At 40.6% G+C, this 15,767-nt stretch overlaps 1 protein-coding gene across 3 annotated transcripts in view; it reads left to right on the forward strand.

Annotated features, from left to right (window-relative positions):
* LOC137437742 (tigger transposable element-derived protein 1) overlaps window positions 1-9,558 on the forward strand; it is a 32,946-nt gene extending 23,388 nt beyond the window's left edge. For all 3 annotated transcript variants that reach the window (XM_078766308.1, XM_078766311.1, XM_078766315.1), the window contains 2 exons: window positions 2,165-2,386; window positions 4,617-9,558. The gene's annotated coding sequence lies outside the window, so the exon portion shown is untranslated. The remainder of the gene's footprint in view (window positions 1-2,164; window positions 2,387-4,616) is intronic.
* Window positions 9,559-15,767: the final 6,209 nt, after the last annotated feature.

Genomic DNA, 15,767 nt, shown 5'->3' on the forward strand with positions numbered 1-15,767 from the left:
CTCTTCTGCAGAGCTCTTCTCAACTGCTGCGCAACGAAGAGCATGAACCACAAGAGACCAAAAGCTGCACTGCCAGACGCCAGAGAGGCAAGAGAACAAGAGCCAAGAGAGCGTTCGGCGCTCCCTTAAATAACCTCGCTCGTGACATCACGTCCCTTGGTGCGCCACCCAATCATTGCCCTCCACCGAATCACAGGCCTGTAGTGTTGTGATAGCGCGTGGCACTCAAGGCCCAGCAGAGGTGTAGCTGGCTGTGGCCATCATCGGCCGTGTCCTGGCCTGGTTTCCTGTCCGTTTGTTCCGAAGTCATTGTCAGGGAAAGGAATTATTTAATGTTGCGCTAGTGACCAAACTAATGTTTATGTGGTCTGCAGTGCCATAATGGACAAAGTTTTGACTACTAGGTGAGACACAGGGGCGTTACCTTTAATCCCTCACTACTTAACACTCGAATCTCCAGGTAGATCCACAATCATACATCTTACCCCGACAAACGCCTAAACATCAAGAACTTATTACATGTAGAGTCCCTGTCACGACAGTCGAATACCTACCTATACAGATCTACCTAGCTCTAGATGTTGCTCTACCAAATTCATAACAATACTTACCCTGCACAGCCCACTTGGTGCGAGCCAACTCTTCTGCGTTTGAGGTTTATTTATTTATTTATTTAATCCAGTCTGGCTGTCAGATTACGTGACTGGCGTCATAAATGTACATTCTCCAATATAATTGTTGCTTGGGTCATGCTCGAGAAATTTCAAACTGATCAGATTAAGCATTGTACATGTCTAATTATGATGTCCTCATGAAGGCACCAATGACATCATCGTTAACAACACTTATTTCCCACGTGGAGTTCCTTAGAAGGAGCCACTTTTCAATTTTTTCCATGGAGCGGTTTTGGAGATGTTGAGGTATAATCCCCCCCCCCCCCCAACCCCTAAAGATGGCGCCCATACCATGTGACCTGACATGTACAATTTTTAGTGATAATTATAACAAGTAGAGGCATCCTGTGGTGAAAACTTTGTCGCACCGTTTGCTGAGAATTTTTTTTTTTTAATGCAGACACATATGACATATGTACATACACATCCGATCACTTAAGCTCGCTTTTCACTTCGCCAATGCAGAGGAATAACTGGCATTGACATTACAAAATTGTCTCCTTATGCATGAGCCATGACATTTGTAGATACAAGGGATGCAAGTATTGAGAAATTTCGATTAAACAGTCACTTTAAATTTTATATTCTCCATACAAGCATGAAGGGACAAAATGGTTTACAGAGGAAGACCTCGGTGCCATGTAGCAAATAAAACTAGAAAGCATCTTTAAATGCAAATTCCATCTTTGTATTCAGACTTTTTCTCAACATGAAGCATATGCTGAACATGATAAACAGCTAAAATGATGATTTAGGCTACCTTCATCTTTTTACCTCAAAAACAATAGGCTTCAGTGACTTCAGGTGCTTTTTTTTTTCCTTTAATTTTATTACCCCTGCCACCAAAGGTGGATGATGGAGGTTGTTTTCACCAGTCTTTCTCTGTCTGAACACGATATCTCAAAGTTGTGGAGAAATTTGGTTGAGGTTGGGTGTGTCACATCGACGAGATTAAATGTTGGTGACGATCTGGATCTGAATCAGCATTTTAAAAAAGCGATTCTTCACCATTCGGACAGCATGATATCTCTTGTTGTGGTTGGATTCAGGCAAACCTTGGTGGACAGGATGGGTGTGTGAAAAGGACAAATTTGATTTTGTTGAAGATACGGATCAAGATATAATTTTTTTTTTTAATTCTTTTTGATTCTTTACTATTGAGTGATGAGGCCAAAAATAATATGTGGCATGATATTTCAAAAAGTTGGGGATTTCTTGTGACAAAACTTGGTGGATGACTTGGGCAAGTGACATGAACAACATTTTGGCTCATGTATCCAGATGTGACCTACCGGTGGGATATAAAATGTAAACTGTTCAGCCTGGCGGAGGTATAACCCCTACCGAGTGCTGTTTTATATATGTATTTTTCCCTTTTCTTTCATGGCTGGCGTTCTATGAAATCATGTTTACTTTTTGATTTGAGGCACCTGGACATAGGATGTACAAAGCTAACGTGCCTTTTGCTGTTGTATGCACCTTTGCTGCAGTGACGTAATTGATCACAATGGCAATGAAGTGAATCCACGAGAGGAAGGCTTTAATCTTGGAGCAGCGAATGATGGAGACATAAGAATAGAAGTTGCTGCCAATCTTCATGTTGAACACCAATCCAGGCCATCAAAATGATTCGGACATTGAGGTTGTGTGAAGGATAACCTGCTTGACCATAAGTGCAACACCAGCTGAACTGCTTCCAGAAACATATCAAGGTGTTTACTCTATAGAAGATAGATTAATTGTTTTTTTTGTTATTTAATTTGCTTTTAAAGTGCAATCCATCTCCCCTCTTCTGTCTTGATTGATCATTAAGGTTTTTGGCAAAAGCAGTGGAAAACTGGTTTAAATGCCCACCTAACTTGTATCAAAGGTTTCCTAAAGAATGTGCAATAAGGTACGTTATGTTGTAAAATATGAATTTTAAAGTATACCTGTTTGCACATTTCCTAATGAGACTTGTTTTTAGAGAGCATTTTGTCCAATTGGACGGTGGTGATTCAAGAGGATATGGAAAGCTTTGAGAGAATAATGATGTCTTATCTTTCGGGTCTGAATTCCTGATGAAATTCCCACAAAACTGAATTCTCTCAACTTCCCACATTTTAATTTTCCTTGGCATTCACTTACTGATTTAAACTATCTTGTTTACTCATTGAGCGCAATATATTTTTATGCATGTTCTCCTGTCGTTTGCACCCTTGACATTCTAAACCTTTTCGGCCAAACTCAGATGAAGCTTTGCTCAAGGGAGTGGAGGTTGGGGGTTGGGGGGTGAGGGAGAGAGGAGAGGGGAAACCATCTTGTGCAGCAATGTAGGTGTGAGGCATTGCGGAGCAAAACATTTGCAGAGCTTCCAAACAGTAACTTTTCAGTCCTGTATCAGTGATGTGTATGTCGTTTATGACTGTGATGGACAGTTTGATATTGAAAAAAAAGAAAAAAAGAAGCGACCGATGGGGATCCCCAGGTACATCAATCAAGAATTCATTTTCCAGCTTCTACTTTTTTTTTTCCCTTCTTTTTTTACACAAATGTCGTTGTCAAAAATAACACCAACCCTTACAAATAACACACATATGTTATAGATTTATCGATTCATATATGCTTTGTTGCAATTATCAGTTTTTGTTTCTTTTGTAATCGAAATGCCATGTCGTGGAAGGACGTATTGAGATGCTCTGTACACCCTAAAATGGCGTGTTTAAAACATGGGAATTCTTTCGAATTATTTGCAGTTAATTGGTCTAATTAACCTTTTTCACATCCAGGCATGGCACTGCACTTGTGGTCCCAAGAAGGGCACTTGGGCTGAACTGATTTGTCATTGTCTGCTGTTGAGCTGTTACTTGCTTTGTCGTGGCTGGAAAGTTCACTTGAGGTGCCACCAGTGTTTGATTCCAACAGCCTGGACTGCGTTGCGTGCTGTGTGGATGCGGAGAAAAAAAATTCCCGTGTTGCCAACTGTCAAAATCGCACACTCTAGGACGAATCAGATAACTTGTCATGTTCAATGAAGTGCATTCTTCAACATCCTTGCCCCTCTGTGGAGTCCTCCCTCCTCCTCCTCCTCCTCCTCCTCCTCCTCCTCCTCCTCCTCCTCCTCCTCCTCATCTGTTGTTGCCCCCACACTGGAATTTGAAGTCTGCATGGTGGGCGGAGTCTCCTGAAAGTGCTTGAAATGCATCTTCACATCCCTCCATCTCACTGATCATGTTCGGAGCCATTGTACAGGATAGCTTTCTGAAACATGACTGATGTTTCTCTGGAAGTCTGCTGTGCTGTGGAATTGTCCTCCTCCAGTTCTGTTGGGCCTGCAGTGCTTGTCCTCATTCCCAATAGAAAATTGCGATGTTGAGGTTCTGGATAGAGTCTGACTGTGAAGGTAGAATGTGCCCTGGGGTTGTTGACACTTCAGCTGGACGCGTTTATGAGGATGTCTTGCTCAATCCTCCTGACCATGAGGTTGCTCAAATCCCTTCTTGCTGCCTTTCCTTCCTGGCCTGTTCCAGGGCAGGTAATGGAATCCTCCAGAAGTTAAAAAACACTTTTTTTCCAAAGGTACATGAGGAAAGCACCCTGAACAAATTATGGGGCATGACAAACTATTTGTGGGTTACCAAAATTCTGAGCATCTTAAGAATTTTTGGGAAAATGTTTTGGAGTTTCTGTATGTAGAAAGTTCCTTTCTTGTTTTTTGTTTTTTTTTGCCATAGTTACAACAAAATTCAATATTTTAAGTTTTGGAATCTAAAAGCAGCTACCTGTTGAACAGCTGCAAAGCTTAACTTTTGGGATTTTGTGCTGAACTTCATGGAATAAATGTATTTAAAATAAAGAATTACAATAACTATGGAATATTCTTCCTTCTGATTGACGGGTGCAATTTCAATGTCCAACTAAGTTCACCAAGTTTTCATTTAATTCTTTTTTCTTCTTCTCCAGATGGCGTTGCTGCCTTCAACTGAATTTGGAGACGGAAACCAGGTTCAAAATCCCTCTGCATATTTGGAAATGACTCGCTTCAAGAGAAACTTCATATTTGTGTTTTGAATATGATGGCAATGTTGTGAATACTGTGGATGTTTTGAGGGTGGATGGTTGCTTCCAGTGGCTTGATCTTGGAGGAAATTTACTTTCCTTGAGGCAGATTCAAGTTTCTGATCTGCCAGCTCATTTAGTTGCACCAACGATCAGATTAATTTGGGATTTCTGGAAGGCAAAATTTGTTTTATTCCTGTTTTATAACCAGCCGTGGTGAAAGTCCCGACCCGATCACAGGGGAGTGAGATAACCTCTCGGTGCTGGCTTGTGAAAATCATTCCCGGTGTCTTAATCCGACATTTTCATATTTGGAAATAATGAGCAACAATTGTATCTTAACCACAATTTAAGAACATTTAGCATCTGTAACAATATGATTGGATATTTTTACGGCATCGCCCATAGGGCAAAGCCGTCTGGAACAGTGTTTGTCCGTCCATATGTATGTATGTCCCCTCAAACATATACCAATCAGAGCTGAGGATCTGGTCACATGACAGGGTTATATGATTACGGCTGACTCCACACACCGCCATTTTGATTCCAATTTCGTTCAGGCCGAACATATCGTCTAACCTGTCATATATCACAATCGTCATGCTCTACCTTTACATTTTTCATTGTGTGAAACAGATTGTTAAAATGATCATCAAATATCTAAAGCTTCGGTGTTACGGGTCTTCCAATGACACAGTATTTCCAAGTGGATTAAAAAATTTTATGCAAAATTAAAAAGGCAATGTAGGGATTACACTACAGTCCAAAAAAGCTCCGAAACAAGATAGGGATGATGCTGGTTTAGACTTTAGAGAGTAGCTAACAGTATTGCCATCACGTAACAATCCCCACATCACTGCCTCATTTACACCATCAGTTATTGCTTCAAGCTTCGACAAACACTCCACTGGTTACACCAGTACTTGATTACTCTTGTGATGTAGCCACATACTGAGACTCTATAAATTTCGCAGCCTGACTACAATGTTATAATATCAGTACATGATAATCAACTTCTTACTAACTGCATGAACATCTCTAATAACAGCATTCTATAATTATCTCCATTTGTGATTGGTTACTCGAAGTTGATAAAAAAAGAAAAGTAGGAAAGACAACTGAAGCTGCAAGAAGTCCCTGAAATTATACAGGAGCTTCTTATACTTATGCAGAAATGAAATGTCGGAGCTTCTAATACTTTTAGCTCGGCCTAGCCCAAGACAATAGACTGGAGGCAGTGATGTAGGGATTGTTATGTGATGGCAATACTGTTAGCTACTCTCTAAACCAACATGATCCCTATCTTGTTTCAGACCTTTTTTAGACTAGTTTGTCATCCCGACATTGCCTTTTGAATTTAGCATACATTTTTTTATTCACTTGTTTCTGTAATTTTTTGCAATGTCGAATAACAATGATACGGTACTCAGAGGATACCCAATCTTGGAGCAAAAGTGCCAAGATATCTTAGTCAGCAAAGTCAAACACTGCACATGTGTTCCTGTATTGTCTTACGTAACCCTGACTGTATCTTGCAGCTCTGTCTTATTGCTCGTTTCTCAAAGAGTAATGTCTTCATCCAGCCTCATGCCACACAATGCCCTGCAGTTAGAAATGCCCAAAACAACTGAAGTGGTTTCCCTCTAACCAATAGGGTGGGGACAGAAGGGAGGGGTGGATCAGTGGGTGGGGCCATTTTTTTTATCCACGTCATCCCTACGCTAGTACGTTGAGTCGACAGTGCCAGCACACTCTGATAATAGTTTTGGAAAATTAACTTCAATGAAGAACTTTATCAAGACGAGATATAAGTTTATCTGAAGTATCCAAATCCTGGTTCTGAGAAATCAGAAGACCTCGGTAATACTTGAGTAGATTCTCGCCAGACAAAAATGCAGTCACTATAAATCATCAGAAAGACATTAGTCAAGCACACTACACGTGGCACACTTTATCTGTGCATGCGCATAGCAAGGTTCAGGGTTGATAGTCGGCGTGGGGAAGGGCGTGGCCTTGCCAAACTATGATGGTCTCGGTTGAGCATGAGAGAACATGCTCTCAGAGAGTATCTAAATATTTAACTGGAGAAACAAATTACAACAAAGGATTCTGCCCCAAGTAAAACTCCAGTCCATTGCCATTGAGAGAGGCCCAGCTGAGAAATACACCGTCTGAATAATTATTGTAATATTTGAGTCGATGTTCTACTACTGATTTACAAATGTTGCAGTACAAACTTTATAGACGTGCTCACCAGTGGTGTTCTGATGGTGTTTGGCATAATTTTTTTTTTAGCTCACCAGTGGTGTTCTGAGGGTGTTTGGCATTAAAAAATTTTTTTTTTTTTTTAAATATAACATTTCTCTGCCCCATGCACTGCTTCCATGATCCTCTCCCCAATCCTAGTAGCCATAGGTAAGAGGGCATAGACATAAGGAAACTAGGATCTTTATATTCAAACATTAATTAATTGTTCCAGGTGATGCAGTATGCCAAAACAAAGATGAAAGGATCATTAAATGTCACTTCAAAACTTATTAAACCAGGACCAAATTGGACCAAATTTTAATCGGGACCAAATTCCATTGGACCAAATTTTAATCGGGAACTTTTGGCTCTTTGGGGACTTTTGGGTCATCAATGACTTTTTGGGTGATCTGGATCTTTTGGGTCATCAATAACTTTTGGGGACTTCTGGGTCATCAAGGGCTTTTTGGTTCCTTGGGGACTTTTTGGTCCTCGTGGACTTTTGGGTGATCTGGGTCATCAAGGACTTTTGGGTGATTTAGGTCATCGGGGACCTTTGGATCATGAAGGACTTTTTGGGCCCTTGGGGTCTTTTGGGTCATCTGTGTTACAGGGTCTTCCAAGGTCTAAGGGGTCTCAGCAGTCCAAAGGGTTCAAAGGTACATTTGAATAGTACTTGACGTCAAAAAGCATGATGTGTACACACACACACACACACACACACACACACACACACACACACACACACACACACACACACACACACACACACACACACACACACACACCATTTATAGTAGATTCAATTCCCGTGGATTCCTTGTTTCAGGCTGTTTATACTACGCCATCCATGATGCGCCGATGTAACGAATCTGGCACCGAGAACCGTGACTTGAGATGGTTATTGATCATGTGGTTTGCTTTTGGCTTGATCCGTGACTGGAGGGATGGTGATGTGTCCCTGTGTGCGGTGTATGCCGCTGGTACCTCGATATTATTTTATTTTTATAATGTAACAATGAAAAACAAGGCATTTCCCGAGACATATTTCTGCTGATATTATTTGATCCCACATAACATCACGCCGACATGGAGACAAATGTCTGGCGGCCCCGCCCCCATCAAGATGATTGACAGTCATAGCCACGCCTTCCCCGGTCCTATTCTTTAACATAGGAATGTCGTTTTCCGGACTTTTCATGTAATCCTTTAAAGCTACGATAATTGTAATACTAAAGGATGTTGCAGGAAGTAAAACTCTATGGAATGGTAGCAGAATCATTGACAGAGGCAGCTTGGAAATATGCCGTCTGAAGATTATTATGAACAAGAAGATGAATTCCTGGGTTTGACCAATCTTGTTTTTTTGCTTAATTTTGCTTTTGCCTTGGTCTGGAGAACTGAAAAGTGATCCCTACCTCGACAATCAGCTGAACAGACCAGGTAGGCTATCATACACTACTCACAATAAGTTAGGGATATTGTGGGAGTGAGTTTATTTTTTTTATAGGGGTTAGGGTTAGGGTTAGGGTATTGAAATCAAGAATGCTGTTTTTTCACACGTTAATAACCATAGATTTAGGACCAACAACTTTTTTCAACATAACTAATACACAAAAATCAACCACATCAAAGAACCTGCCAATATCCCTAACTTATTGTGAGTAGTGTATGTAGCCTAAGCGAGCTTTTAAAGAAGATAATCCAACTTTAGTTTTGCATGTAGCAGATGGGAGCGACGTTTTTTTCTGCACCATCCCTACATAGAGAGTACTGGCGTACTCTGATAGGCCTTAAGCTTCATGGCTCACCTTCAGGCCGCTTCGGACAAATTAGGCCAGGTTTCTTAATACAGTGGTATTGTTTTCATAATAATAATAGGGTTAATACTAATAATATAGTAAATAAAATCATAACTGAAATCCCTTTGTCGTTATTGCAAAGTTTCTAGATTGAAGCGGTGTATTGTTTGTTCATTGTTGACTCGAAACGTAGAATAAACTAAGTCGTATTGTTTTCGTAATAATAATAATGCGCTGTGGATGTTGCTGGAGTTGTGGGATGGAGGTCAGGGAGGCAGTCAATGCTGCATCCTCCATGGCTTCTTTGATCTGGTTAAACTTCATGGGGAGGCTTGGTACAGCTTTATTTTTTCCTCACTACACTTCATGGTGCCCTTGTTGTGCACTACTTTGGGCCGACTCTACCACAATTGATTGTTTTGATCTGCATTATTTTGATATTTTAAATTGCAATACTTTATATTGCCTTTCATATTTTCCTTCTGGCCTTTTTGTGTTGAAATAGCTTTTTAATCATTTATACATTTTATAACTTGTATTATTGTAATCAAAATGCATTATTTGTAAATTGACTAATGCAATGCAGCCTATGGCTGCAAAAGTTTTTGGAATAAACCAATTATTATTATAATGCAACAGTATTGTTTTTGTAATAATAGCATTAATACTAATATAGAAAATATAATTGTAACACTGCAATCCCTTTGTTGTCATTGAAAAGTTTCTCGATTGAAGTGGTGTATGGTTGGTTCATTGTTGACTCGAAATGTAGAATAAACCAGTGTTTCAATGCAAAAGTTTTAATACTTGCATTATTTGCTAACTGGTACCCCCACCCAGGTCATACTGGGTGGAACCAGGTCATACTCCAACTAAAGTATCAAACAAGCCTGGCGTCATCCATGTTCGACTTTCGGTCTCCAGTTCCAAGAGCCCGTCAGACTCGCTGGCATAACGGTTTTACTGTTCACTCTGAGTCTTGGCCATCGGCGTTCCGATTCCTGGCAGTCATATCAGACGTAAACACGTGTTGCTTCCCTACGTGACACCCAGCCCTTAATAAATAAAAAAAAGGATTTGAGCATGGGCAACTTTAGGTTACGACCACCATGTACGCTTGATGGGCTGAATTGACTCCTCCGTTGGAGTTCCTCGTAAGGGAACTCGGGTAACTGAAGTGCTCGTCTATGGTGGGCAGTAAAAACACGAGTACTGTTCTCAAATTTGATTTATTCATGGGACGTCAATGGAGCTTGGAAATGAAGTCTTAGTAAATACAATGAAGATGCTCTTTCTGCTCATATAGCCATGTTTTGTGATGGTTGTATTTTTTTTAATTTAATTATTTTGTGCATATACACTTTTACAATTGAATTCTGGCTTCAGTTTCCCAAAAAAGTCAGGCACTCACTTGGTGAGGAGAAAACTAAATTTAAAAGGTGAAAAGTTAGGATAAAAGGGAAAACAAATTGACCTCGGCCGACGTTCCACAGCATAGTTAAGGACGTTTGTGGACGCCTATTACTAGCTTATGAAAAATATGATTTGGGGATTGGCCTCACACTTTCCAGTTTATAGAATGTAAGTTCTCTGGACGAGATGCATTGTTTTACTGGTTTTTGTTTTCTTTCTTTTTATGCCAACGTTGACAACCACCAGTGTTTAATCAAAACTAAGTTTTTGAAAATGAATTGAATAAGCCATTAATCGAAAAAATAAATGATTAATTCATTAATAAATAATTGATTAATCAAAAAAATCCTTTCTCGCCACGGCACCTGGTCACTGTGTCCGAATATCAGCTTCGTAGCTCAAAAGGTGCCTGAGATATTGCCCAGATGAAAAAGGAAATGTGATTAATAATGAAAATATATAAATAGTAATAAATAGTAATTGTGGAAATTGAATGAGTAATCAATTGGCTAATAGAATACCTAAACCACCGTTTCATCCGAATCTGTAACTTAAAAAAAAATTAAATAATTAATCTATTCATCGATTAATCAATAGATCAAAAATACCCTTTACAGCCAAATCATTTGGTCATTGTCGTGTCCAAATATCAGCTTCCTCGCTCAAAAGAAGGTGGATCAGACTCGGCAACGGTTGCTGGAGTGAGATGTGCATGGAAGAAGTTTCGGGAAGTGAGTGGCGTGCTGATGAGGGGAGTGTCGTTGAAGCTGAAGGGAAAGGTGTATGCTGCATGTGTGAAGTGTTGTGATTTGGTGCCCTTGTGCGAGTGCGAGACATGGGTAATGAACATAGAGCAGCAACGAAGGTTGGAAAGGGTGGAAATGCGAATGGTTTGGTGGATGTGCGGAGTATCGTTGAGAAAGAGGAAGACAAATGATGAATTGTGAAAGATGATGGGAATAGAGCCTGTGATGGATGCTGTGAAGAGGAACAGGTTGAGATGGTTTGGTCATGTGTTGAGGAAGGATGAAAGTGACTGGTTGAGAAGAGTGATGGGAATGAATGTAGAAGGAAGTAGAGGACGGGGAAGACCGAGAAAGACTTGGCTAAAGATGGTCGAAGAAGAAATGCGGGCAAGGGGGTTAACAAGGAGAGATGTAGAAAATAGGGCAAAATGGAGAAGATTGTCATGGGGACGGCAAGGCTAACCCCCGCTCTAGCAGGGAAAATGGCCTTTAAATCCTCGTTGTTGTAGCTCAAAAGGTGCTTGAGGTATTGCCCAGATGAGAAAAAGTAAATAAGTACTTAATAAATTGATAAAATATTTATTGTTTAATCAAAAAACAAAAAATACCGTTTTTGCCAAAGCACGTGCTCACTATTGTGCCGAAATTTCAGTTTCCTAGCTCGGAGATATCGCCCAAACAAACATCATGCAGAGCACTGTACTTGCAAAATCCACCTCCCTCTGCTCCAAAAAGAAAGTTGCTATTGATCCATCAAATTGTGCATTCCATCAAGATTAAAATCGACGATAATGATCAAAGGTTAGGTCAATAGGATGAAAAGTGACGATTTTGTTTTAGATGAAAATTGATGATTTTGAAGTTTGACCTTGAGTTGACCTTTTGACCTGAAGTAGTTGGATGATTTTGGAAGTTTTACCTTGAGTTGACCTTTTGACTTCAAAATAGTTGGTTTACCAATTTAGTGACTATACAAATGTTGTTCAATGTTCAAGTCGATCGGATGAAAAAGGGTGATTTTAGAAATCTGACCTCTAGATGACCTTTGACCTCAAAATTAATAAGCTTCTCAATTGTGACGACCTCTACAACTTGAAGTTTCATGACGATCAGTTTTGAATCGTGACCTGTAGGCAAGTGACGAACAGACAGACAGAATAAGGAATGCAGTGGACAAATATACTTGAAAAATATTCGATTTTGCAAGTAACAAGAAACCGGAGTGAAAATTGAGTACTCCCTTTCAGCGCGCGTTATCGCCGGGTCCTCTTCAGTGCCTGGCTATGACGTCATCCAATGCTTGGAGATGGAATAGGAAAGGAGCGATGTACAATAATTACAATAAAAAAACATCTCCGCCATTCCAGTAAGATATGTTGATTTCGTACATAAATCGTGTGGAATCTTTGAGGTCCTCCCCTCGTCCCTCCCACCGATGAATAATTACTGCCCCTTTCCCTTCTGTTCCTTCCCCTTTCTCATGTCTCCACCCAACCTTCTTTTGTCATAAACTCTCGCGAGACCTGAGCATGTAAGTTCGGAGCTAATTATCGTGAATTTTGATAGAGGTTTGTGAAGTATAACGTTACATGAACCGTTCAAAATACGATACATTTTTGATTGCGACGCATCATCGATCATTAATAAACATGATTTATAATGTAAGAATTCCTATACCACCGTCTACACCGCAATAAATGTAAAAACGCGCAAGAAATGTTACATCCGACCACTCCCAAAACTCGTAAATTAAAACGATCTGTACAGAAAGAACTAAAAAAGTATCCACATGTTAGATTCCTATCAGGTAAACATATTGTACACATGTTGCTCGTTGTACTGCAAATTTCGTCGACATGGCAAGTAATGGCGATATCCAGTAAATAGCAAAGATACGAAACCCAGAAATCGATACTTCAAGAGAGAGGGAATGAAGATTGTGAAGAAATAGAAGAATTAAACATGCCTTGAGATCGGATATGGCTGTATTGGGGAACGAGGGGTGTGGGGTATAATATTGGTTTGTGAGGATGGTCGGTGCATTGTGATTGGATGGGTGACGACACTGGGGTTGGTGCAGCGCAGGCATGATGGACCGAATGGCCTCCTCATGCGCAAAAGTTCCTTTTGTCATTATGTGTATAAAGGGGGAAGTATATTTCGTGAAATTAATGTTAAAACAAATAGAATGTGAAAATATTTTTTTGATTTAAATTTGTCAAACAACTGACAGTCACCAACTGTGAAGGGCTATTTAGAAAAAGAAGAGGAAAAACTGACAAAACCTTCACCTCGTCCTGAGACAAGGAAACCTCACAGGATCACTTTGCAGGAGGGGTTATTTTGAGTGTAATAAATACAAAGGTAGTGAGTGCACTTTACTTCAGAAAAATGCAAAATAATTAAAAAAAATCTGTGGTAAATTGAGTGGGCGTGGTCGTTAATGAATGGGCGTGGTCAAGGTTGAGGTTGAGGGCGAATAAAATACCCGAGCAGGAAATCTTTCTCCTTTTTCCGTTGCTTGCGATGAATGAGGTGAGAGGACACGCCGTTGGTTTAGAAAATGAATCTGGTTTCAGTGTTTCAGGTTTATTTCATTCTCCGTTTTGCTTTGGAGTGTTTGTCGATGAGCGTTGATTTTAAGGAATTGGGAATATTATTTCGATTATTAAAACCATTTGGACGGTGATGTATCGGTCACGAAACCTGGGATTTTTGCTTTTATTAACAACAGTGAAAGAACTACAATGTAAGTGTAGTGTCCATGATGACGGTGTTTGGGGATCGTGTGAAGTGATGCTGGGATTCCCTTAAAATGAATCCGTCGTTACCACGTGCTTTCTTGGTTGTCGCCCCTCGCCCCTCCCCCCGCCACCTTTCCCTCCCAACCCCTCCCCGACCTACTCTCTCTCTCTCCCCTCTCTCTCTCTCCCCTCTCTTTTTCCCCCCCTCTCTTCCCCCCCCCCCTCTCTCCTCGTCCTCGTCCTCTTCCTCGTTCTCGTCCTCGTCCTCGTCCTCGTCCTCGTCCTCGTCCTCCTCCTCCTCCTCTCTCGATGAGTATGTGCTTGGTGCTGTTTCTTAGAGATCTATCTAAGGCCACAATGTCTTGTCACCTCTTGTAAAAGTTGTGATTGCCTTTGTGTGTAGAATGTCAATTCGTTTCCTTTTTCCCTTTTTTCAGATTTGAATGTAACCATGGTTGACACAAGCAATTATACCATTGAACAACGGATTGTTGTCAGTGTCTGGGTTCACGAACGTCCAAAAACGGGGAAAACAATGGAGGAGGTGCGTGTCGACTTCCAGCAACGATTCCGCCAAGAAGCTCCTTATAAAAAGACACTTCTGCGTTGGGAGCATAAACTCTTCGCAACAGGAAATATAAAGGACATGCCAAGAACTGGAAGGCCATCAACCAGAGGTCAGCGGTGTGAATTCGTCAAAGAATCTGTTGCCAGGTCACCAGGAAAGTCGACCCGTAAACGATCCGAGGAGCTTGGAATACCACGCTCAACAATGCAAAAGCACATGAAGGTTGATCTAAAATTGCACCCACATCGCCCAATGTCCGTTCAAGAGTCATTGGACGATGATTAAAACCAGATGGGAACGGGACGCATATGCAAGGATACTTCAGACATTTGGCACAATCCCAAAAGGTGGACAGGTGATCTTTCGTGATGAATGTGCCATATTGAAGAAGCTCTCGTTCTGGTCCAAGGAGAACCCACATTTTTATGAGCAAGTGCAACATCGTCCTCCACATCGTGATGTTGGCTGGGATGGATAGTAAATTACTATTTGGACCATATTTCTTTGATAGTCCAGTTAATCAGCACACTTATCTGGACATATTGCCAAACTGGTTTGTGCCACAACTGGAAAAACTTGGTATTAAAGACGATGTGTGGTCCCAGCAGGCAGGTACCAGCAAATTACGCAGTCGCTGTTACGGAATACCTTGGTGAGTTTTTCGGGAAATTTTTTATTGGTCATGGGTCACCAGTGCTGCCTACTCCAATTGATTGGCTAACTCAAAAGACCAGACCTGTTGACATGTGATAATTCCCTTTGGGGCTTCTTAAGTGATATTGTTCCACAGCAGTGAGACTTGCTTTTAGTCATACCACACCACAAATGCTCCAGAAAATGTCCCACATAACATGGTGCAAAATTATTATTATTATTTTTTTCGGTATACAAGATCGAGGATACAAAATGATGTAGTGGAAACTGATCCATTGGATACTTAAGGGTTGTGTCATGTGCTGTAAAATGTGCAAAGTAAGAGTTTTGAAAATGTATGTGGTATAACCTGTACAACCCTTCAATGTTGTCAGTTAATATGACAAAAGACACTTTTACAATGGGTGACGAGACATTGTGGCCAGACAATGGGTGTACAGTTATCCAATGATTTAAAGATTCTTACCAGTGCAGTCCATGACCTGTTAATATGTGCATTTGGAAATTCATGTTGTGCACTTAGTGTCTTTCGAGGGATCAACGGTGATATCGTTTGGCTATTTGGCAATCTTTCTGCATGGGTTCACATGCACCATGTGATGGCCACCATTCCTTGAGTTTATCCAAAACCACAGGAAATAGAAAAGGTCACCAAATCTTGGTAGTATCTTTACTAGTTGGCTAAATAACTCATTAAATAATGGTCAAAGGCATGAGCCATTACATTTTTGTAGATGAAAGGGATGCAAGTGCTGTTGAGCAAGCCAATTAAAGTCTTTTAAAATATATTGTCGTGTGATCCCCCTCGGTGAAGACCAGGAAATTACGGATGGAAACGAGCTTACTTTGAGGCGTTCGGGTCAATGGTGGATTTTCTATAC

The sequence above is a fragment of the Myxine glutinosa genome, chromosome 1 (genome assembly GCF_964187855.1).
Source record: "Myxine glutinosa chromosome 1, kmMyxGlut1.1, whole genome shotgun sequence".
Classification (NCBI taxonomy): domain Eukaryota; kingdom Metazoa; phylum Chordata; class Myxini; order Myxiniformes; family Myxinidae; genus Myxine; species Myxine glutinosa.